We start from the raw sequence: 8,281 nt of genomic DNA, 5'->3' as shown, positions 1-8,281 counted from the left end.
TAAAACAAAGAATGCATCAAAGAAGTCAACATCAACAATGGGTTAAAGCATTACAACTTTGCAAGTTGTGGTAGGGTATACACATGCAACACAAAGTTTAAGGGGAAAAAAATTTACTTGCATGGTAGATTTTTTATGATCTTTAGTTTACTTCCCATGTCTTACATCTTAGTATTCTTTATCAAGCAATATGTGATGCTTTATATAATACAAAGATGCCTATAACACGACTCGAACATAGTTTACCTCGAGACACGCTTCCTTAGTTGATGATTAGTAAACTAAAGGAAGACAGTTTTTAGCTTGCATCCTCGTTAATATTCATGAGGTTGACCATCTATCAATCGAAGATCATATGGGTTAAAGTGACCTTACATCAATCCTACTAATTATGGGTTGAAGAGGAGATAACTGAATTTGAACAATAATTTCATCCAATTGGATTTTTCATAAGTTGAACAAGGTCTAGGTTAAAGTGAACCTATCTTCTCATGAACCTTGCTTATTAGGGTCTATGGGAAATATAATGAGGGGTGTTAATAATAATGCATGCCATATCTAAAAAGACTATCCATGAAATTTTTCCTATGTGTTGATTTTGGATTCATTGAAAAATGACAATGTACCTTTTCGATTTTCATCCCGTGTTACTAAGTTAATTTTTCTTGGTTTGTGCAACTCTCAAATTCTTGGGTAAATTTCCTTTTCCATACTTTGAATCTTGCAATGCATATAATTCTGAAAATTTATGCAAGCTATAACCATTATTGACAACCAAAAGCTTATGAATATCTAAGTGGGATCTGTGAACCACTATAAAGATCTTGAGAGCTAAAGGACATAATTTAAAAATTATCATGCATTCTCACAACATACCACCTAGTCTTTTTGGACAAGGTCTAATGATAGGTTTAAAGGGAGCTGACAAATTTAACAAGGATATGTTTAAGAAAAATGTGGCCTCAATTAGTTCGTTAGTGTGTTCGGACAAAGTAGGTCTTTTAGAATACCTAACATAGCCTTAGAACATGGAGTTCCTTTGGCTACATGCAATGACAATCAACCTATATGAATGTCTTTTTCTCCTTAAGCATTAGATTTTACATATTAGTCCATTTATCAACCTATATCAATGGATTTTTACATTACCCATGGTATCAAGAACACCACACCGGTCTACAATGTGAGTATGTCAACAAAACCTACAAAAACAAGGCACTTGTGCTAGTATAAGAAGTTACATTGGCACTCTGTGAATCCCAAAATAAGATGTATAAACTCCCACCATCTTGTATTGTGAGGTTTTGTTTTTTTCATAGCCATGCATTTTTCACACTAACAAGCTAGTGTAGTAGTGGTACATAATGGTAGTGGGTGTAGGTAGGCATGCTTGAAAGTCATAAGGGCTTTAAGGCTTCAACTTGCACCTAAAAGGGAGGGTGATGTTTAAGGACATAACAACTAGTTGTCCTATTTTTTAGCATACAACACTTCATTCTTACATCATCTCATCACATTTATGCCTCTCATAAGGGATATTTTCAATAGACACACAATTGCACTTCCTAGATTCACCTAACATCATCCATGGAAGCAACCCTTTAATTTGAGAAAATGGCTCCATAATCTTTGTCCCTTTCTTTGGTCGATGGATTATCCATTACTAGGTTATGGCTTACATGTATGATAACACAACGCTTAATTTTGTGCAACGTTGCCCAAACCAACAATTTCTTTCTCAACTAGTTATAATGTTACTTATTTGATATTTTAATTTTGTCTAACTTTTTCATTGCCTAGTTTAATGAGGTTGATATGATACTATATTTTTGGCCTAGGTATTACATAGCCATTTATATGGTAGTGATGTTTTTTCCCCCAAGCATGTGTTCACACTCTTATGAGTGAGTGTGTAAGTGACCTTATCATGTCACTTTACTTGTACTTCACTCACTCTAATCAATCTACTTTGAGTGTTATGTTTCTCTCTATCTCTACTTGCTTGTTGCATTTGTGTGTGTATTACTAACTTTATCTCCACTCTAACAATTGGTATTATCAAGGAAACTTCTCTTGGCCCTCACCCCCTCGTCATCATCTCCTCGAGTTGCTCTTGTAATTGTCTTAGATTGAGCTATCCTCTGAGGTGGAGAAGGTGTTGAAAAAGCATTTACCCAATGCTCCAGCATCGTGTTGTTTCTACAGGTGATAGATGTACTCTATTTTGTAAGGCCCACTTTATGAGGAGTAGCCATTGTGGTGAGCACCCAGGCACCCGACAATTCCCAAACAGTGGTGGCCAAGTGTCACTAGATGGTTAGGAGATGTCTTATGTAGACTTGGCACTCTACCAAGTAGGATGCATACTTGTGTGGGCTATGTGGCCACATTTGTGAGTATTAAATAGCAAACTTAGGACACACTGTTCTCGGGTTGCAGGGCCCACTTAAGGGTCCTTGTGCAAGCTATGTGACCACATTAATGAGTGCTAGATAGCAAACTGAGGACACACTGTTGTAGGGCCCGTTTGAGGACCTCAAATGGTCTCAAATAGTCATGGGAGTTGCACAAAGTCCTTATGAGGTTTTATTGTAGTCTAATATGGTCCCAATCTGATGATATGGTCGATTGGTCATTTTAGACCAAGTCATGGGTTGGGGCAGACGTGGCCAATCTACGTCTCTACTTACCCTAGGTACTATATATCGAGTTTATCGTGTTTAAGCACTCTTGTAAATAAGACATCCTCTATCCAAAGTCTATCTAGATTGTCATCTGGGTAAGGAGCCCACCTGTGTGCTCCTTACTCGGAGCACACGGGTGGGCAAACTCCATCAGTACGAGGACACTATTGCTCAGGCATCTCTACTTTGTGACTTTTATAGACTACTCTAGGCACACTTGAGTGTATCCGTTGGAGATCCTATGAGGACACTATTGCTCTTTACTTTGTGACTTTTATTGACTACTCCAAGCACACCTGAGTGTATCCATTGAAAGCAAAGTCAAAGGTCTTTACATTGTGTAGACACTTTGTTTCTATAGCTAAAAATGTGTGTGCATGTAAAGTTGGCACAAACTCTTCGTACAGATCAAAAGGGGGGGGGGGAGTATGTGTCAAAGGAGTTTCAAACATATATGGCTAAAAGAGGAATAAAACATCAATGCAGATTGCGTTATGCACCTCAACAAAATGCCATGACTAAGAGGAAGAACATATTTCTCATGGAGATGGCATGTTGCATGGTTAAAGGCTAGGATTTGCCTCATGTTTTTTGGTTGGAGGTAGTTATGTGTACCACTTATATACTAAGGCCTTGGAGACAATTATCCCTTATAATGCTTGGAGTGGTAGGAGGCCTCTTTGGCTTGTTTGCATGTTTTGGTTATTTTGCTTACGCTCTTTTGCCTAAGCAACAATGTAATAAGCTAGATGATAAAGCGATAAAATGCATTTTGTGGAATATAGCTCAGAAAGCAAAGGGTATAGACTCTACCATCCAGCCCCACGAGGTAGATTTTGGTGAGTAGAGATGTTGTCTTTGTTGACAACTCAATTTAGTCCATGATTTTATGAAAAGAACAACAAAATGTATGCTCACATGACATCTTTGATACAACTTCTACCTATGTAGAATGTTAGACAACCATATGTGGAGTTAATGAATGCTCAACGAGGTGTTGTACCGGCTGAAAATCAACTTGAATTTAAACCCACATATTCGCCTATTGTGATGAGGAAATTATATGATACAGTGAATGAGGAAAGGGCAGCCATACAATCATCCAACCATATGCCAAAATGGTTGGCGTGAACATTGCGGGATAGCAAATTAGCTACTTCCTTACCTAGCAAGACGAGTGTAGGTTCATATTATCTCTACTTGCTTGTTGCCTTTGTCTCCACTCCAACATGGTATTCATTTGAAATCATCTCAAAATGTTAAGTGAAGCATTCCTAGACATTTTCTTAAATTTATCCCATGCTTACTTTGAAGGTGAAACTTAATGATTACCTCCCAAACCTTATACATTCATATATTTCATGATTAATTCTTATGAGATGAAAGTCTTATTGATCAAACCTTATACATTCATATATTTCATGATTAATTCTTATGAGATGAAAGTCTTATTGATCTTAAATTCTATAATCCCTTTAAACATTTTTGAATTTTCAGTCTAGGAAGTTGTCTACGTTATTATGTATACTTAACACTATCTTAGATTTTAAGCATATAGTTCATCTCTTGAAGATTAGATTCAATATTGAAACAAAGAATACATCAGAGAAGTAAACATGAGAGATGGGTACAAGCGTTACAGCTTTTCAAGTTATGTTGAGGTGTAAATAATACAATAGGCTTATCACACTCTCAACATCACCACCCTTCTAAGAACCCAATCCCCCCAAAGTCCCTAAGATGCTCATCTATTAGATACCCATTTCTCAATTCTACCCCATACTCCCCTAATAGCAGGGCATTCCCACAAGGTATGTCTCCCATCTTCCAAGGTAGTTCTACACTTGTTGGGGGGCAGCATCCAGAGGTGAAGTTTCTTTGAAGAAGTTTGAGTCCTAGAGGTAAGCTAGCATGCAAAACCTCCATAAGAATACCTGGGATTTCATTGGGATGCTTGCCTCTCGCACATATTTTTGCACCTCTTCCACCAAATTTCAGCATTTCAATTTACAAGGATGGTTACCAAGGGAGCTTGGTGTGGAGGGAGCTTTGCTTGGCTGCCCTCTCTCTCTACTTGAACAATCTCTCTCGAACTATTGCCACCACCATCTCCGCCCACCACCGCCCAGCCCAGCCCAGCCTAGCCCCACACCACCCTCTCTCTCCTTCTCCCAGCCTCTTCCTTCCCACTCTCTTTCTTCCCTCCCACCCTCCCTCTCTCACTCTCTCCACGAGAGAGAGTGTGGTGTGGGCTATATCCATCTCTATATCCTCCTCTCTCCTTCTCCCACCCTCCCTCTCACTCTCTCTCTCTCCCTTTCACTCTCCCACCCTCCCTCTCTCTTCTTCTCTCTCTCTCTCTCTCTCTCTTCTCTCCCCCTCCCTTTCACTCTCGCATTCTCCCTCTCTCTCCTCTCCACCCTCTTCCCTCTCTCTCTCTCCTTGTCCCACCACCGCCCAGCCCACACCACCCTCTCTCTCTTTCTCCCACCCTCTTCCCTCCCCCCCTCTCTCTCTTTCCCTTTCCCTCTCCCACCCTCCCTCTCTCACTCTCTCTATCCTTGTCTCTCTTCTTTGCTAACACACACTCTCTCTCTTCTACTCTACCACCGTCCATTTCTCTCCCTCCCTTTCACTCGCCCACCCTCCCTCTCTATCCTTGTCTATCCTCCTTCCCTTGCTCGCTCTCTATATTCTCCTCTTCCTCTCTATCCTTCTCTTACCTCTTATGCCCCTTCCGTCTCTCGCTCTCCATATCCTCTCTCTCTCTCTCTATCCATCTCTTTGCTTACTCTCTCTATCCTTCTCTTGGCTCTTGCTCTCTCTATCCTTCTCTTGGCTCTCGCTCTCTCTCCATCCCTCTCTCTCTCTATCCTTCTCTTTGCTAACTGTCTCTATCCTTCTCTCTTTTGTAACTCTCTCTTTCCCTCTCTATCCTTTTCTTACCTCCTATCCTCCTTCCCTCTCTCGCTCTCTATATCCTCCTCTCTCTCTTTATCTCTCTCATTTGCTCACACTCTCTATCCTTCTCTTTAATCTCTCTCTCTATATCCTCCCCCTCTCTCTATCCTTCTTTTGGCTCTCTCTCCTTCTCTTTGCTAACTCTCTCTCTATCCTCCTCTTGGCTCTCGCTCTATCTTTCTCTTGGCTCTCCTTCTCTCTCTATCCCTCTCTTTCTATCCTTCTCTTTGCTTACTCTCACCTCTCTCTCTCTCTCTCTCTCTCTCTCTCTCTCTCTCTCTCTCTCTCTCTCTCTCTCTCTCTCTCTCTCTCTCTCTCTACCCTTCTCTTTTCTCTCTCTCCCTCTCTCTCTCTCTCTCTCACACACACACACACACACACTTTTTCAGTCCTTTTTTTGCTCACTCTCTCTATCTTGCCTCTCTCTCCCTCTCTACCCTTCTCTCTCACTCTTTTAGTCCCTTTCTTTGCTCACTCTCCTTATCCTCCCTCTCTCTCTTTCCTTCTCTTTGTTCTCGCTCCCTCTCTCTCTTTCTCTCTCACTCACCTTTCTGTTCTTCTCTTTGCTCATTCTCTCTATATTTCTTTCTTATTTCTCAACAAAGCTAACTTAACTCATGTTTTGCGTACAGATCCTCAAGTCTACAAACACTTCACTACCTCATTCATTCACACAATACAGAAAATGTCGATTCTTTAATGGTTTGTGCGATATGTTGTATATAAACATCATTGCAAAGGGGAATGATGTCTTATTGCAAAATCCCAACATACGTTACTCTCGTCCTCTTTCTCTCTTTTTTAATATGAAAAATAAGATCATGACACAATTATAAACAACTGCTACAGATAAGATCATGACCCAGTCACTTGAATATTCACAAATAAATATGTTTACTGCTGCACTACAATGAAATCTTCGTCAAGACACCCTCCACTACATCCTCTTCGAGATCAATGCAAACAATGTTCATGCCTAATTTTTGTGCTACCGCACAATCTCCACATCCAGCATAAAGCTCTACTAACACTTGCCCTTCCTTTACATGACGCCTCAACAAGCTATCCCAAAAGTCATATCCACACTGAGATCCGCCTGTAAAGAAAACATCTCTTAATTTCACCAAAAAATATAAGGCCCTTATTTCGGAGCACATGAGTTAACTCCATACCTCGACGTGCTTCATAATTGTTTCTTTGTTTGCCAGCCCAAGTGCCCTAATGAGGCACACTTTGTCCACAAGAAAAGAAGAAACATAGCCCACTTCATTCATCCTATGTGGCAACAAAATTTAAGGTTATAATGGAAGATTGAAACATAGTACGTCAAATATTCCTAATTCAAAGAATCTTAAAACATATATTCTCTTACCTGTTTAAGCGAGCTATCACTGTAAGAACCTCCCCCTCGCTATCCTCATTGAATTCAATAAGGATAGCATCAACACAAGGATGTCTTCATTTGACATTCTTGAATACTACAGTTAGATATTGCAAATCTAATTAGTCCCAAAACTATTTTATAAAACAAAAGACCACATTCAAAAAAGTAGGCAATTTAATTAGACTCACATTTATTAATCTCCTCCATTGATTATTGCCATCCCACACATACATCTTGTTGCTCATGAATTCCCACTCTGTGTCTTTGATCATATTCTCGAACTCCTTGTTTTTCAATCGCCAGATGTCATCCCATGCAATAACATTATCTTGAGTCACTTCTTTAATAGGAGATGGAGCAAATGAACTTGCATCAATCGGCAACATACCCATTCATATAAAATTCCCTTAACAACGTCTTGTACCTAGACTGCACTCTTCATATATCTAGGGGTTAGGCACAAGTCTGCACAAGGGAATAGGTGGCAAAGGAGTGGATTTCACCACCTGCAATGCACACACACACATTATGCTTGGTAATCCAAAAGATACCTTACGTAAGATTTGTTAAAAAGTGGTTAACAATTACCTTTACTCTGTTAAGATTGTCTTGTAGGAGTTCTAATCGCTAGCAAATTGTGTGAGACCATGAAACCCTCTTCATTCTCGTCTTCTTTTTCAATTCCCTTGTCCATCTCTCCTACTTTCTGAGTTTCTTTAATGGTTTTTGAAGAAGTACCTTTCTTTGAAAACTTAGCGACTCGACGTGGATTCCTTTAAGGAGGACTCCAATCATCATCTTCTTCTTGCACTTTCTTCCTCTTCTTGGTACTTGTCATTTCTTGGCTTGCTTACCTGGTAGGTGTGCTCTTTACACGTTTTGCATGCTTTGGATGTGGAGTTTCCTTTTATGTGTTTGTAACAATCTAAACATATCGACATATACAAGACAAAATGCTCTCAAAAAATCACTAAAAAAGAGCATAATTAGACATGTGAACTTACACAATCTCTGGATGGCCACGCAATGATGTATCATTTGGTTTGATTTAACTTGTCAATATCACCATCTTCGAGGGGAAAGGGAAGAGGAACTTCTCCCATGTCAATATCTTCTATCAACACGCCAACATGACCAAGCGGCAAACCAATTCCATGGACAGTATCCACGGTGGGGTCAACATGCAAAACGATCCCAGTAGCTACCTTGGTATCACTGAACATCATGGACACTTGTGTCCCTCTTTGGAATT

This window comes from Cibotium barometz, chromosome 56, assembly GCF_041138505.1.
Source record: "Cibotium barometz isolate CiBa-2024 chromosome 56, ASM4113850v1, whole genome shotgun sequence".
In the NCBI taxonomy this organism is placed as follows: Eukaryota; Viridiplantae; Streptophyta; class Polypodiopsida; order Cyatheales; family Cibotiaceae; genus Cibotium; species Cibotium barometz.
This window is presented reverse-complemented; position numbering follows the sequence as displayed.